The 17,813-nt window shown below is 43.4% G+C and overlaps 1 non-coding gene across 1 annotated transcript; it reads right to left on the reverse strand.

The window, feature by feature from the left end:
* Nucleotides 1-1,200: 1,200 nt before the first annotated feature.
* trnac-gca (transfer RNA cysteine (anticodon GCA)) lies at nt 1,201-1,272 on the reverse strand. The gene has a single exon. It is a non-coding gene; the product is annotated as a tRNA-Cys (tRNA).
* Between the last annotated feature and the right edge of the window lie 16,541 nt (nt 1,273-17,813).

Here is a 17,813-nt window from a genome sequence, read left to right on the forward strand (position 1 = left end):
ACTGCTGGAAATCAGGAACAAAACTCAAAAAATGCTAGAAGAACTCAGGAAGTCAGACAGCATTCTTAGAAAGAAATGAAGATGTAGTCCTGACGAAGGGTCTCGGCCCAAAACGTCAACAGTGCTTCTCCTTATAGATGCTGCCTGGCCTGCTGCGTTCCACCAGCATTTTGTGTGTGTTGTTGTTTGAATTTCCAGCATCTGCAGATTTCCTCGTGTTTGCGCTAAAGAAATGAAGTCAATGTTTTGGGCTGAGACCCTTTGTTTCTCCTTGATTCAATCTGGAAGAGTGACCCTCTATTCTAAAATATTGTTGCTAGATTCAAAGTCAAAGTTGAGTTCACTGTCGGATGCACAAGTTCATGTTTGCACAGGTGCAATGAAAAACTGACAGCAGCTTCATCATAGGCACATAGAATCATACAAGCAACATTCATAAGAAAAACTGAAAATTATTGTAAATACAAGAATAAAAAACATAATTAGACCACCAAAAAACAAGGAGTGGAACCAAAAGGAGGTGAGGGGCAGATCAGAAGGGAAGGACTGGGAGGTTATCCAAAATTGGGAATGGTAAAAGAGAGAAGGGGAAGGGTTAAAAAGGGTGGGAAGGGGAATAATTACTGGAAGATAGAGAAGTCAAAGTTCATACTATCAGGTTGGAGGCTACCCAGATGGATTATGAGGTGTTGCTCCTCTAAGTAAGCTGGTTGCTGAGTTTTGAGTCTTTTTTGGCCAGACTGAGGAAGGATAGCAAATTTTCTGCCATGTAGGATATTGGTGAAAAAGGTGGCTATTTACTGATTATGATCATTATTGCACTATGATAGATTTTAAATTTAGAACATAGAACAGTAAAAGGCCCTTCAGTCCATAATTTTGTGCTAAATTTATTGAGCTAATGAACCTAACCCTTCTGTCTACACAAGGTCTAAATCCCTGCCTTCTCTGCTTACGTAACAGCCTCTGAAATGCCCCCACTTCCACCCATTTATTTGATTAACAGAATTGAAATTCTCCCTCTATCATATAGGGATTTGAAAGTGCCAGTTCTCCACCTCAATGTAGTGGCTAAAAAAATGGGTAAGCCCTGACTGATTGCCATTCTTAAATCATAAGATATAGAAGCAGAACTCAGCCAATTGAGTCTGCTCCACTGTTCCTGGTTTATTATCCCTCTCAGCCTCATAACAAGTTGATAGGGGGCACCTGGATTTGAACCAGGGACCTCTTGATCTGCAGTCAAATGCTCTACCACTGAGCTATACCCCCATACCTCAATCCAGCTGAAAAGCATGTACATAAACTCAGCAAACTGTAATCACAATTAGGGAAAAAGCACAGAAAATACTTAAATACAAGGGATTTGCGGATGCTAGGAATCCAGAGTATGTTCTGCCACCACCCTTTCTCTACCCACATCACAACACCAGCACAGGGTCTGACACAGGCATGGTTACACCACTCGGTGCTCCTATAACAGATCAGAAAACCTTCCCCCGCATCTGAGTAACTCTTGACACAATGCTTGTTCAGGTAAATCAAATTAAAAGAAGCGAGTGACATGGTTATTTAATTTGTGTCTTTTTTTCCAATTTAAACAATGCACAGTGGTAACAAAAGGCAAATCTTTGATACCAACAGCTTGTTGAAATTAATAAGAAACATTAACTCTTTCAGTCTCAGCTGCTGAGTACTTCAAGCAGTTTTGGAGAATGTGCAAAGAAGTGGCAGATGGAATACAGAGCAGGGAAGTGTATGCTCATGCATTTTGGTAGCAGGAATAAAGGCATAGACCATTTTCTAAATGGGTAGCAAATTCAGAAGTACAAAGGGACTCGTGCAGGATTTTTTTCACATAAAGAGCTTCTGGAATGAGGTGGTGGAGGCAAAAACAGTAACAATATTTAAGAAGCATTGAGAAGGCACAGAGGAATATGGATTTAATGCAGGCAAGTGGAATTAGTATAGACAGGCATGATAGTCAGCATAGAAGATCCTGTTTTTATTTTATGCTGCACAACTCTATGACTTTAAAACTGCCAAATAGCCATTGTGTGATCAACATGTTATTCTTATTTTTGCATGGGGTGCCATCTCTGTAATTATAAAATCATCCTTTGTCCATTCTTTTTTCAGTTTGACTACAAGTTGTACAATTTCTTTCCTCTTATTATGAGTCATCAGTGAACCAATAGCTTTTTGGTAGAATCTCAAGGTTTTATTGATATTCCAAGTGGATATGAATGGTGCATAGAATCTGTTTAAATACTCCAGATAATTTAATAAATGATATATGTAGCAAGCATTTTATTCTGAAAAATGCAAAGTTTACTTTTATATCATGAACCTTTAATAATGCCAGCCCTTCAAAAATAGGAACAACTGCAAGTCCAAAATATCCACAATAAACAAATTCCTTCCAATTACTTTAATAGATTTCAAAGAAACTGGACGAGACTGTTACAATGGAATAATCACCTTCTATTAGCTTCTGATAAAAGGCTTGCAACCTGAACCGATCTGCTGAATATCTCCAGCATTTTCTATTTGTACCTTACAGTTGATTAAACTATTTTTTGTTGTACAGAAACATAAAATTTTAAGAGTAGAAAAAGATACACATTGATTTACTGCAATGAAAATCCAATGACTTGCCATTAAAGTTCTGGCGAAATAAGAAAGGATCATTACTTCTCTTTCCATTTTATTTGGGTATTTTGAAAGAGCACGGCTTGAAATAGTCTGATAGTCAATAAAATGAAATTAAGCATTCTTCGGGAAAAGCACCATCTATTTGCAATAGTGTCATAATATTTTATATTTCAGTTATCCATCCATGGTATTTATCAATGAGAGAAAGGAATTCTGAGAGGAGGCAGAACAGTTTCTAAAAAAGGAAGAGGCAAGAACTGGTGAGTAAATAGTCAGCAGAATATAAAATGTAATCAAATAAGATTTACTATTTTTGTTAATTTATTTATCTAAAGTAACTGCTAAGAAGACTTAAAAACATCTTCCAAACTCTATTGCCCGGACACTACCCTATTTACAGGATCAAAGTTCCAAGTAAATTTATTATCAAATTACATTTATGTCACCATATACAACCCTAAGATTCATTTTCTGGTGGGCATACTCAATAAATCCAAGAAACACAATAAAATCAATGAAAGACCGTACCCAACAGAACAGACAAAAGACATCAAACTGTACAAATATACACCACTAAACTGAAATGAGAGCACAACTCAGAAAACTGAAGACATTATCACTGCAGAAGAAAAAAGGTAACCAATGGAAGGGCATGACCCTCCATGGAAGACATCCCCATGATCTGAGCAGACTAGATGCCGCTAAGGAAGCATCATCTGCCTGGCTCAGAGTTGGAGACCTCTTCCCAGAAACAGAGGAACGTGAACAGGGTAGACATTGTCCCAATAGTAATATCAATGATTGGTATCATCCCAAAGGCACAACACTATAGCATTAAATAATTAGGCCTACACAGCAATATCTATGTAAATCTATTCCCGTACCTCAGATTTTACCAGCTTGAGCTGAGAATAAATAATAATAATAATAAATCAGCAATAAATATTGAGAATATGAGATGAAGAATCCTTGAAAGTGAATCCATAAGTTCTGGGAACAGTTCAGTGATGGGGCAAAGGAGGTTGAGTGAAGTTATCCCCTCTGGTTCAAGAGCCAGATGTTTGAAGGGTAATAATTGTTTCTGAACCTGGTGGTGTGGGTCCTGAGGCTCCTGTCCCTTCTTCCTCATGGCAGCATGACGATGAACTGATCTGTATCCATTACAATTTGTAGGTCTTTCCCTTCAAGGACAATGGTGTTTCCATACCAGGCTGTGATGCAAACAGTTAATATACTCTCCCCTACACATCTATAGAAGTTTGGTAAAGTTTTAGATGATATGCCAACTCTTCGCAAACTTCTAAGAAAGTAGAAGCATTGCCGTGTTTTCTTCATAATTGCACTTATGTACTGAACCCAGGACAGATCCTCTAAAATGATAACTCCGAGGAATTTAAAGTTGCTGACCCTCTCCACCTCTGATCCTCTGATGAGGACTGGCTCGTGGACCTTCAGTTTCCTTCTCCTGCAGTCAATGATCAGCTCCTTGGTCTTGCTGACATTGAGTGAGAGGTGGTTGTTGTGGCACCACTCAGCGAGATTTTCAATCTTCCTCCTATATGCTAATTCATCACCACCTTTGATTCAGCCATCGACAGTGGTATCATCGGCAAACTTGAATATGGCTTTGGAGCTGTGCTTACCCGTAGTCGTGAGTGTAAAGCAAGTAGAGCAGGGGCTAAGCTCACGGCCTGGTGGTGCACCTGTGCTAATGGAGATTGTGGAGGAGATGCTTTTGCCAATTTGAACTGACTGGGGTCTGCCAGTGAGGAAATCTAGGATCCAGTTGCACAAGGAGGTATTGAGGCCAAGGTCTTGAAGCTTATTTATTATTTTGAGGGGATGATAGTATTGAATGCTGAGCTGTAGTAAATGAAGTGCATCCTGATGTGAAGAGCCAATGAAGGTCTGAGTGAAGAGCCAATGAAATGGCATCTGCTGTTGACCCATTGTGACGGTAGGCAAATTGGAGCAGATCCAAGTTGCTTCTCAGGCTGGAGTTGATATGTTTCATCACTGATTTGTCAAAGCAGTTTATCACAGCGGATGTAAGTGCCACTGGATGACAGTCATTGTAGCAGGTTACCACGTTCTTCTTAGGCACTGGTATAATTGGAACCTGCTTGAAGCAAATAGGTACCTCAGACTGCCGAAGCAAAAGGTTAAAGATATTGGTGAACATTCCGGCCAGTTGATCAGCACGGGTCTTTCGTGTACCCCATTTGGACCAGATGTTCTTCATGTGTTCACCCTCTTGAAGGATGCTCTCACGTTGGCTTCAGACACTGAAATCACAGGTTCTTCAGGGGCTGTGGGAGTTTGTGAAGGTGCATCCATTTTCTGATGGCCAAAGCAAGCATAAAAGGCATTGAGCTCATCTGGGAACGAAGCTCTGTTGTCACCTGTGTCGCTTGGTTTCACTTTGCAGAAGCTGATAGCATTCAAGCCTTGCCACAGGTCGAGCATCTTTCAATGATTCAGGATTAGTCAGGAATTGCCACTTGGCATGTGAAATGTCTTTCTGGAGATCATACCTGGACCTTTTGTATTTTACTTGGTCGCCACACTTGAATGCCACTTATTTGCCCTCAGCAGGTTGTGGATCTCATGGTGCACCCAGGGCTTCTGTTTGGGAAGACTCTGCATGATTTCGTGAGTACGCACCCGTCTACAATTGTTTTTATAAAGTCCATGATAACCGTGCCATATTTGATAATGTCCACTGATGAGTCCTTGAACACAGCCCAGTCCACCAACTCGAAGCAATCCCTTATCCATTCCTTTGCCTCCCACAACCACCTCATTGTTGTCTCTGGAGCCTTGCTCTTTAGCCTCTGCCTGCATGCAGGTAGGAGAATGGCAGCCTCTCAAAATGCAGTCTAGGCATGGAACAGTAGGCATTCCTAATCATAGTATAGCAGTCATCCAATGTGTTGGGACCTCTGGTGTTGTAGGTGATATGTTGAGGGCAGAGATCTCTTCAAGAAAGCCTGATTGAAGTTCCCAACAATGATTTGGAAGGTGCTATGGCCTGGGACCTAAGACTCCTGTACCCCCTTCCCAATGGCGGCAGTGAGAAGAGAGCATGGCCTGGATGGTGGGTGTCCTTGATGATGGATGCTGCTTTCCTGTGACAAAGCTCCTTGCTGATGTGCTCAATGGTGGGAAGGGCATCCCTGTGACGGACTAGGCTGTATCCATAATTTTTTGTAGGTTTTTCCATTGTGCATCTATAGCAGTTTGTCAAAATTTTAAATGAAATGCGAAATCTATGTAAAATTCTAAGAAAATGGAGGTGTTGCCGTGCTTTCTTTGTAGGGCCATTGTTTATTGGTCCTTGGGAGATCCTGCTTACACTGTCTCCACTGACACCTCTACTTTGTCTGTTCTACTGTTTTGGAAAATTTTTAGAAATAAGAAAGTGCTGGTGCCTATTTTCAGGCACCAGCCCAGAGCAAGGACTTTTAAATAGCCTCCATTGAAACAGCCTTAACCACTTGTAGAAGCAGCCACAACCACTAGTGAAACAACAACAGCAGATAAAAATACATAGAAGCAATGTGGTTTAATCGGCTGCCTTTTGAGAAATAAGGATTGCAGTGACAGTTCACCAATATCATTTCAACAACTAAATTTGCTGGGTATGGGGTAACTGTGAGCCTGAGCTTTCTTTTGGTTCAAATGAAAGTTTGAGTTACGGTGACAGATGCAGGAATGGAACCCAGTGTGGTCTTCTGCTGCTGTGGTCCATCCACTTCAAGGTTCGACGTGTTGTGCATTCAGAGATGCTCTTTTGCACACCACTGTTGTAACACACGGTTATTTGAGTTACTGTCGCCTTCCTGTCAGCTTGAACCAGTCCGGCCATTCTCCTCTGATCTTCTTGCCTACAGAACTGGGTGTACTTGTTTACTTGTCATTTTCTGCAAATGCCAGAGACTGTTGTGCGTGAAAGTCCCAGGAGATCTGCAGTTTCTGAGAAACTCGAACCATACCATCTGGCACCAACAATCATTCCATAGTCAAAGTCATTCAGATCACATTTCTTCCCCGTTCTGATGTTTGGTCAATCTTTTGGCCATGTCTGCATGCTTTTATGCATTGAGTTGCTGCCATATGATTGGCTAATTAGATATCTGCATTAACGAGCAGTTGTACAGGTGTACCAAATAAAGTGACCACTGAGTGTATATCAGAGAAATCTCTGCGGACCCTGAAGCCTGGAGCAGAATTCCAATTGGCAGCTCCTGCAGGAGAGTTAAGGGAGATAAAACTCTCCATCCCGTTCCTCAGAAGTATGCCCATCAATTTTCAACTATCAGTTGTACAGGAATTTCCTGCACCGGGACATTAACATAGCCTCAACTGCAAACCAACAAAGCAAAAGAGGAAGTAAAACAGAGAATGCAGCCCTCTGTTTATATGCTGTTTATTTTTATCAGACTATTTATTGATGACACTGTGTTAGCCAATGGGGAGGAGGGGGGCAGTGTATGTCTCATTGGAAAGAGTCTACTATACGACAAGTACAGATTTAGATTCAGATTCTGATTTATTTATCATATGTACATCAAAACGCAGTGGAATGTGTCACTGGATTTGCATTACACAACCAACACACCCAAGGATGTGTTGAGGGCAGCCCACAAGTGTCACCACACATTCTGGCCACACATTTTAGTAGAAACATTGTCCCTGAAAAGATAGTGAAGAGTCAGTTGCCTTCTTTAACCGCTGAGGTTCTTCAGTGCTATTGAGTAGGGTGTTGCAAGATTTACATTCAACCATAATGAAGAAACAGCAGCATATGTCCAAATCAGCAAGCCTTGACCTTCATGTTGGTGAAGTTTGTGGGTTTAGAAAGTCTTGTTAATTTGTAGATGCCAGTCACAGCTTATCAGTGATGGAACTTAGATCATAGAACACTACAGCGCAGTACAGGCCCTTTGGCCCGCAACATTGTACCTACCTTTAAACCTGTTCGAAGATCAATCTAACCCTTTCCTTCCACATAGCCCTCCATTTTTCTATCATCCATACGCCATGAATGTTTAGGATGTAGAGATGGATGTCAATCAAGTGAACTCTTTTGTGCTTGATATCGTTGAGCTTTGAGATGTATCCTCTCAAATATTCTAAACATTACAATCCTAACTTGTCCTCGTTTTTGATTGGTAGCCTTTACAGGATATGGGCAGCCATGAGATGAATGATGTGATCAAATGTCCTTCATGGCTTGATAATCCACTTGTTGCCTGGGCTCATGTCTGAAGGATGGACACCTGGTGAGGGAATAGAGAGACAAAGACTGAAGGAAATTGACTTCAGTGAAGATAAATAGGTGTTTCCCCGGTTGGCAGTCAGTCATGAGCAAAGTACATCGGGGGGTCAGTGCTGGACCCGCAACTTTTCACGATGTACGTTAACGATTTGGAAGAGGGAACTGAGTGGACCGTATCTAAGTTTGCTGATGACACCAAATTGAGTGGTAAATCAAATTGTGCAGAGGATGCGGAGAGTCTTTAGAGAGATATAGATAGGTTAAGTGAGTGGACAAGGGCTGGAAGATGAAGTACAGTGCCGGTAAATGTGAGGTCATCCACTTTGGAGGGAAAAATAGAAAATCAGATTATTATTGAAAAGGTGAAATATTGCAGAATGTTGTTATGCAGGGGGGCCTGGGAGTGTTTTTGCATGAATCACAAGAGGTTGATTTATAGGTGCAACAGTTTATCAAGAGAAAAATGGAATGTTGGCCTTCATTGCTAGAAGGATTGGATTCAAGAGCAGGGAGGTCATGCTGCAACTGGACAGGGTACTGGTGAATCCTCAGCTGGAGTACTGCGTGTAGTTCTGGTCTCCTTACTTGAGGAAAGATAGATTGGTTTTGTAGGCAGTGCAGAGGAGGTTCACTAGATTGATACTGGAGATGAAGGGATTAGCCCATGAGTAGAAATTGAGTTGCCTGGGACTATTCTTGCTGGAATTCATAAGAATGAGAGGGGGGTCTTATGGAAGCATTTAAAATTATGAAAGGGATAGATAAGGTAGAGGCAGGAAAGTTGTTTCCATTGTTAATTGAAGGGACATTGCTTCAAGTTTTAGAGAAATAGATTTAGGGTGGAGATGAGAAGAAACTGCTTTTTCTAGAGAGCAGTGAATCTGTGGAAGTCTCTGCCCAGGGGAGCAATAGCGGCTACTTCATTAAATATCAGTTAAGTAGATTTTTGCAGAGCAGTGTAATTAATGGGTATGGGGGAAAAGCAGACAGATGGAGCTGAGTCCATGGCCAGATCAGCCATCTTGTTATTGAATGGTGGGGCAGGCTCTATGGGCCTGATTACCTACTCCAGCTCTTATTTCTTATCTTCTGATAAGAACACGAGGTGAGGCGAGCTGAATTGATAAACTGGTAAACTAGCAAATTGGTTTATCATTATCACACGTACCAAGGTAGAGTGAAAAACTTTGCATGCCATTGATACAGAACGCTTCATCACATCAATGCATTGATGTTGTACAAGGACAAACAATAACAAAATGCAGAATAAAGTGCAACAATTAGAGAGAAAGTGCAATGCAGGCAGACAATAAGATGTGAGGCCTTGACAATAGAATCTGAGGTCAAGAGTCTAGAATAGGGTGGTATTGTGATCACTGTACTCCTGGTGTCTACAGTAATGACCCAGAACCACAAATACAAATTCTGCTCTTTAGATTACATGACTGGTCATTCAGGCGTGGCAACAAACACTGGGCAAGACAGTGGTGCCAACATTCATAAAATTGATATTTAAAGATTGCTTTGTTCAAGAAGACCATCGCTGACAATGATGCCAATTGGCTGATGGTAGTAGCAGCTGGATTTATAGAATTGAAACACCAGTCTATTCCCTTAGATTAAATTGTAGGAGTACATTAAGGCTTTTGGGTTCAAACTAGTAACCGATAAATTTAAGACTGATACATTTTGACTTCTGGTCAAGATGGTGCCAAGCTGTGATGTTTGTCGAGGTCATGGCTTAGACTTATTGTTATTTAGGTTTTGGGAAGAGTGCTGTTAAGGGGTTGGGTTAGTGTTTAGGGTCAGAGGTGTGGGGGAGTCTAGGTCTCCACTCCATGCTCCGCAGTTGAAGGCCAGCGATTGCCATGGACGGATGTTGGGCCAGCAAGCGTTGGGACAAAGACCTGTGAGGACAAGGGCTGGTAACCCCCAGGTTGGCGAGTTTCTCACAGGTACTGGTGGGTCCCGGGGCAGGAGGCATGATGGACCAGTGACCCCCTAGGTTGGCGAGTCTGGAGTTCAGAGTCCCATCATCAGCAGGTCCTTGGGTCAATACCAAAGAGTGAAAGTCAAAGACCAAAGTCAGTATCCAGAAGTGGAGGTCCAAAGGCCAGATCCCTGGGTCTGCAAGTCTGCGAGTCCACTGGGAGGCCCGATGCCTGCGAGTCTGCAAGTCCAGAGGCAGACCTGTCTTGGCATTGGAAGCCTGTCTATCTACGTGAGTGGGAGGGAGAAAAGCGGCTTGTTTTACTGTGTTGTTTTGTTTCTGTTGTGTTGCTGCTTGTGTTGTTCTGCTGAACATTGTGGGCATGCTGTATTGGCACCAGAATGTGTGGGGACACTTGCGGACTGCCCCCAGCGCATCCTTTGTTTGTGCTGGTTATTAACACATACAATGTATTTCACTCTGTATAATAAATAGACAAATCTGAATCTGATATTCTTTACTCACTCTAATTCAGCACTGAGAATAAACTTTCAGATAAAGGTCTAAGAAGTGTAAAGATTAGTTTCATTTGTCACATTTTGTCATAATAAAGCTATCAAGAAACAATTTTGGATTTTGGATTTTAGCAGATTTGGATTTCTCCGTGCAATGCTTACAGCAGTCACTTCTGAGTGAGCAAGGTATGGTTCCTCAACCCAGTTCGGGATTTGAGCAAAAGAAATGTACACTTCTGCCCAGTACTGAGGAACAGCCAAGCTGCCTGCAAGATAATATGTTAAACCAAGGCTCCATCTACAGGTCCTCCCCAGGTTACAGACATCCATTTTATGGACACACAAGGATTTGGAAGACGGGCGGGATGGATTTGCCGGCTGCTGGAGGCAGCTTCGGCTAGCTGGGAACAGGACGTTTCTGTACACCTTTCTCTCCCCTCCCCTCCCTGTCCTGGGGCAGAACAACTGGGAGCCTGGGCCGAGCCAAGGAAAGCTGGAAGCGCTGAACAGGCTCATTCACAAACTCAGTCACTGAGTCAGTGAAGCTGGCTGGCGGCTGCACTTTCCACGCCTGCTCGCTGTGTTGTCACAGCTGCTTCTGTTCACTTCTGACTTATAAACAGTTTGGGTTACGAACAGCTTTCAAGAACACGAACCCTGTCGTAACCTGGGGACTTCCCATATTTTCTCAGCTGTACTAACAGCACTATTTTGAAGTTGTCAGCATAAACTCAGTGGGCCGAATGGCTTCCATGTTATCGGAAGTCAAGTATGGAAATTCACCCTGATGTCTAAGCCAATATCTATCCTTCAGCTAACACCAGCACAGGCTATGTTATTTGTGAGAGCATGTTATCTCCAGTATTTCTGGTATTTCAAGACAAATCCAGCTTCAGAAGTGCTTAATTGGTGATAAAGCCTGAAGAAATAGTAAAGAATATCCCTTTTAATAAGACGGAATGGTGAAATCTATCTATCAGGAGTCCCGCAGAGTGAAAGCAACTCCTGGTTCCTGGTTACTAACCAGTGCAGCCTCTGTTAACATGCTAAAGTTGAGGAAGTATGGGATCCTGCTGGCATTTACATCGCCTTGAAGTTTATTCTGCCTTTGACTGTATGTATGTTAATTGTGGCCTTATCAAAAACTGGACCAACAATATGGGGATGAGCAATGTGGATTCTCAATCTGGAGGCACGTCTTAGGAAGGGGGGAAGAGATGATCACATGTACATGGAAGCATACAGTGAAGTGCGCCATTTGCGTAAACAACCAACACATCTAAGGATCTACTGGGGGCAGCCCGCAAGAATCGCCACACCTTCCAACGTCAACATAGTATGTCCACAATGCTCAGCAGAGCAACACAGAGCACGACAAGCAGCAAAGCGCCACATCAAAACAAGCGCCTTTCCTCCCTCCCACCTACCCACGCAGACGGATGGTCCTGCAACTCCAGGACAGCCTCCAGCCTCCTGTCTCCAGGCTTCGGTCATTGGGCGTCATCTTCCAGGCTTCCAATCGGCATTCGGGCTTCAACCTTCGGTGTCAAGCCATGGACTAGCCATTGATGGGACCCAGAACTCTGGGCTCGCCGAAGGACAGGCCTCATGCCCCCATTGCACATTGCTGGCGGATTTTGTAAGTACCTATTACCACGGCAATATCTGATAGACTGATAATAATGAGCTTTAGTAATAATTTTTAGATAATAATCTAAAAAGATTATTGCGAGACCTATAGATTGGCAGTGGAGAGGATGTGATAGAGGAATGATGGGCACAGCCTTAGAATACAAGAATGCCCCTTTAGACTCAGAAAAGGAGGAATTTCTTTAGCCAGAAGATGGTGAATCTGTGGAATTCATTGCCACAGATGATGTGGAGGCTAAGTCACTGGGTATATTTAAAACAGAAATGTATAGGTTCTTAATTAGTAATGGCATCAAAGCTTATAGGGAAAGGGCAGGAGAACAGAGTTGAGAGAGATAATAAATCAGCCACGGTCAAATGGTAGAGACAACTCAATGGGCAAAATGGCCTAAATCTGCTCATGTGTTTTATGGTCTTATGGTCTTGATAAAATATATCCAATAGAGTGAGGAGAATGAATTACAGTGGATATTAAAGAGACCACATCTTTTTGTCTCATAGACACAAAACTGAAGGGTAAGTATACATCATCCAGACTAGCAAGTCAAGATGAGTACATGGACAAAGAGCAGGAGGGCAGCAGAAATGATGGATGATGAGAGGAAGAAAATGGCTTCAAAGTAGGAGTCAGACTCCATCATCCCAGATGGAGGACCCCAACCGAAACATTGACTATCCATTTCCCTCCACAGATGCCGCCTGACCCACTGATTTTTTCAGATTGACTGTATTATGTTGCACCAGATTCCAGCATCTGCAGTCGCTTTGTAGAATAGGGATGCCCTGGCACCCACTGGGCCTAAGTGTCCGCCTCTATCAAAAAATATGGAAAAATACAACTTCTGACTAAAACAAGCCCAAAAAGCATGCAACATCGCAGCTTGGTCTGGCAACTGCTCTGCGTGTGACCACGAGAAATGCAGTGTGGTGGACACATCTCAGCACATCACAGAAACTAGCCTCGCCTCTCTGGACTCTGTACATACCGCTGCCTCAATAAAGCAGCCAGCAATATCAAAGACCTTACCCACCCCAGACATTCTTTCTTCTCCCCTCTCCCATTGGGCAGAAGATACAAAAGCCTGAAAGCTCACCACCAGGCTCAAGGACAGCTACCATCCCTCTGTTATCAGACCCTTTAATGGACCTCTTGTATAAGAAAGTGGGCCTTTGGCCTCACAATCTACCTTGTTACGATCTTGCGCTCTATTGTTTACCTTGCATTGCACTCTTTTAGTAGGTTTTACAATTTATTCAGCGTTGATATGCAGAGCAAAGAACTAGCAAGGCTTTTCTCTTTGGAGTGAAGGAGGATGAGAAGTGACTTGATAGAGGTGTGTGTGTAAGATGAAAAGAGTCATAAATAGAATGGACAGCCAGCACCTTTTTCCCAGGGGAATATATGACTATTACAAAAGGGGATTGGAGGAAAGTACAGGGGGTCTGTCAGAGGTAGCTTTTCTATACAGAGACAAGTGGATAGAACACCTTGCCAGGGGGGTGGTAAAGGCAGATACATTAGGGACAATTAAGAGTCTCTTAGATTGGCACATGGATGTGGGAGGAGGGTTAGGTTGATCTTGGAGCAGGTTAAAAGGTCGGAACAACATTGTGGATCAAAGGGCCTGTGCTGTGTTATACTGTACAATGTTCTATGAACTCAGCATCTATGCAGGGAAATTAAACACTGATCGTTTCGGGCCAAGACCCTTCATCAAGACCATTTAAAAGAACACGTCTAAATGAGCTGTGGACGTTCAAGGTTGTAGACTCAGCCAGCCCCATCACAAGCACAAGCCTTCCCACCATCGAGGACATCCTCAAGAAGGCGACGTCCATCATTAGCAAACCTTGCCATCTGGGACATGCCCTCTTCTCGCTACTATCATCAGCGAGGAGGTATGGCAGCCCGAACACCTACATTCAGCATTCAGGAACAGCTTCTTTCCCCTCCACCATCAGATTTCTAAATGGTCCATGAACCCACAAACACTATCTCAGTATTCCTCTTGAAACATTGGAACATCAAAATATACCGTGAAGTGTGTCTGTTTTGTCAACAGCCAACACAGTCCGAGGATGTGCTGGGGGCAGCCCACAAGTGTCGCCATGCTTCTGGCGCCAACATAGCATGACTAGAACTTACTGAACGTAGCCCATATGACTTTGGAATGTAGGAGGAAACCGGAGCACCCAGAGGAAACCCACGCAGTTCTTCGGAGAACATGCAGACTCCTTACAGGCAGCAGTGGGAATCAAACCCTGCTCGCTGATCGCTGGCGCTGTTATCTCACGCATCACAATCAAGTGCACCTTCCAAACAGTCGGTTAAAACTGGAATGACTGGTAACCAGACTAGCCAGGAGATCTCGGCTGAGGAGTCTGGGTGTTTGTGGGGATTGACTTTGCTCGGATCTGGGGAGGGTCGGGGTTACTTTAAGAAAATCAAACAGAACCAAGCCAAGTTAATGTCTTGCCAGACAGGCCTTGTTTACAGCTTGTTAACACCTCTCTAAGATGGTAATTAACTAATTTCACAGTTCAAACTACACTGTCTGACTGCATGGAGCTGAACATTAGTTTTTGTGTGCGTGTGGAGTGGGGAAGGGAGAAAAGAGGAGTCGGTTGTTGTGGGGGGGGGGGGGGGCCATGATTCCAGGAATGTGAGAAGGGACAAATACAAACTGATTTTATTATGCAAAGGGACTTCAAACAGAAACACTTGTTTCTGAGAGTAAAGGAACAAGAAGAGGCCTCAACTTCTAAAAAAATTTCAGCCTTTTCAGCTGAACAACTTTAGACCATAAAACCACAGACATAGGAGCAGAATTAGGGAATTCAGCCCATTGGGTCTGCTCCACTATTCCACCATGGCTGATTTATTATCCCTCTTAACCCCATTCTGTAGCCTTCTCCTCATAACCTTTGACACCATTACTAATCAAGAACCTATCAACCTCCGCTTTAAATATACCCAATGACTTGGCCTCCACAGCCATCTGGGGCAATGAATTCCACAGATTCACCAGCCTCTGGCTAAAGAAATTCCTCCTCATTTCTGATTGAAAGGGACGTCCCTGTATTCTGAGGCTGTGCCCTCCGGTCCAAGACTCAACTACTATAGGAAACATCCTCTCCACATCCACTCTTCCTAGGCCTATCAATATTCTGTAGGTTTCAATGAGATCCCCCCTCATTCTTCTAAACTCCAGTGAGTACAAGTCCAGATCCATCAGGCACTTTCATTCCCGGCTGTGGCAGACCAAACAGAGAGGGACAGGCCTTCGTCCTCTGCTCAGTGTTGAGTGAGCTGACTGTTGCTGGTGGATTGGTAGTAGGGGCAGTTGCAAATGCCATTAACATTCAACTACGAAGGGAGCAGGGAAGTGGGCTCTTCTCCTAATTTCTGTCCACTGGGGGATCATCTGAAGGGTTTTAGGTTGTAATAACACACTGCTTTGGTCACTGCCACTTACTGTCAAGAATTATAGGTGATACTGATGGTTGGTATCTGGTTAGGTACTGATGTTAGTCAATGACATTACAAGACCCTGACTGATACTTGGATGACCTCCTGGCACCCATTGACCTGAACCATATGATATAGGAGCAGAGTTAGGCTATTCCATCCATCAGATCTGTTCTGCCTTTCAATTATGGTTGAATTTTTTAGAACCCCGTTTTCCAGCCATAACCCTTAACCCCCTTACTAATCAAGAACCTATCAATTTGAGCCTTAAATGCACTCAATTACTTGGCCTCCACAGCCTTCTGTGGCAATGCCCTCATCTCAGTTCTAAAGGGATATCCCTTTACTCGGACATTGTGCCCTCAGATCTTAGACTCTCCTGTTAATGGGAACATCTTCCGCTGTCCACTGTGTCCCACCCAGGTTTAAGACAGAGAGGGGATCACTGTCTTGAGGTGGGGGAATCGAGGGGCAGGGGTTGTTGGTAGAAAAAGCTTTTAAAATCAATGAAATTCAGTAACTGGCAGATGGATTTTCTTTCTGCCAATCTGTGAAGTGCCTTGGGAGATGTCTTGCATTACAAATGCTATGTTAGTGCAATGTGCTGTTGGGATTCACGAAGAAAAGACTGGAGGGGAAACAGCTTTTAAATGTTAAACAATGACATTACAAGACCCTGAGAAGCCTCTGACCTTTCCCAGTTCCTGCACACCTAGAGTGGAAGCTGTAGAAATCTGCTTCAATTCGGAATTTGCTATTCTTTTGTTTCGTGATGGCATCCCTGTCGAATGCATCAAGTCTTTTAATAATGCAAACTCGCTAACATCCTACCTAGTTCCCAGAGCCAGTTGACTGAGTGTTAATTGGGGACAGGATGAGACTGCTGTCACAGAGAATGGGCATTAGGCCTGTTGCAAACAGAAATGAAAGCAAAACTTCTTCTATCTGGCTCTTCCAAACATTCTCCTGAAGGGAATACTTCAAGAATCACCACTAATTGCATACAATTGACTTCTAAATGCACCATTCATGCCCTTTTCAGCAACTTTATCTGCAAGCTAATTTAATACCTGCTCCCCACACTCGTCTGAGACCTAAATTGGTGAACAGACTAACACATAAAACGTTGGAGAGGATTAAAACCTCACCATCAAACCTGTAGACAAAAGGGGTGCAGTTACAGTCTGACGGACTGACCTCTACCTTGCTGAGGCCAGGCAGTAACTCTGAGACACCTCCTCTAACTTGCCCTTGGAAAAGACCCTACTCAGAACTATAAGCCACTATCTCCCACACCATCAGCAACTTCAGCAACTCATTGATACCAGCCTCATAGTTCCCTTACCCAACACGGCTTGTTTCTACCTTCTGCCGAATATCCACAAACCTGACTGTCCAAAATAAGTTCAAGTTTATTGTTATCTAACAGTACATATATACAACCAAATGAAACAACATTCCCCTGGACCACGGTGCACCCACAACACATTTACCACACACAGCACATAAAGCAAAATATTACCACAAATAAGTTAATAAAATCTTATTCAAAATGCATGATACAGCACAGGTAAACAGCAAGCAGTGATAGCTCACTGTCCTAGTGACGAGACCTTGGTGGTGGCGGGGTATCCATTAGTCTCACAGCCTGGGGGAAGAAGCTGTTACCCAGTCTGGCAGTCCTCACTCTGATGCTCCTGTATCTCCTTCCTGGGATTTTCATTCCTCTCCAGAGATGTTACCTGACCTGCTGAGTTCCTCCTGCATTTTGTATGTGTTAATCCGGACTTCCAGTATCTGCAGAATCTCTTGTGTTGATGAACAGGCTGCAGCTATGTTCACAGATCCGCTCCAAGTCACCATTATATCTGTTGTCCTCTTTGGCCAGTATATTGTCCATCTCCCCTCTCTCAGTCCTGGTGCAGGGTTTTGACCCAAAGTATTAACAATTCCTTACCCACCCCCCACCATAGATGCTGCTCGGCCCACTGAATTTCCCCAGCAGTTTGTGCATTGCTCCCAATCCCACATCTGCAGTCTCTGGTACCTCATCCGTGGAAGGCACTTGGTTGCAAATACGGGGAGAGAGACCTTTGATACCATCCGGGCCCATGACCCCACCAAGCAAGTAACTGACCTACCATAAACTGGCAAAGCACAATGTCCTTATATCCAGCTAATGGAAGAGATGGGTTTTCTGCTAATCTGCACATGATAAGAGTCGGGACATCTGGGAAATATAATCTGACTGAGGTTCAAACTGCACTAAGGCTTTCACTAAGGCTCAGATTGAAAGTGAGCTCACAAATAAGG

Source organism: Hemitrygon akajei, chromosome 18 (genome assembly GCF_048418815.1).
Source record: "Hemitrygon akajei chromosome 18, sHemAka1.3, whole genome shotgun sequence".
NCBI classification, from domain to species: domain Eukaryota; kingdom Metazoa; phylum Chordata; class Chondrichthyes; order Myliobatiformes; family Dasyatidae; genus Hemitrygon; species Hemitrygon akajei.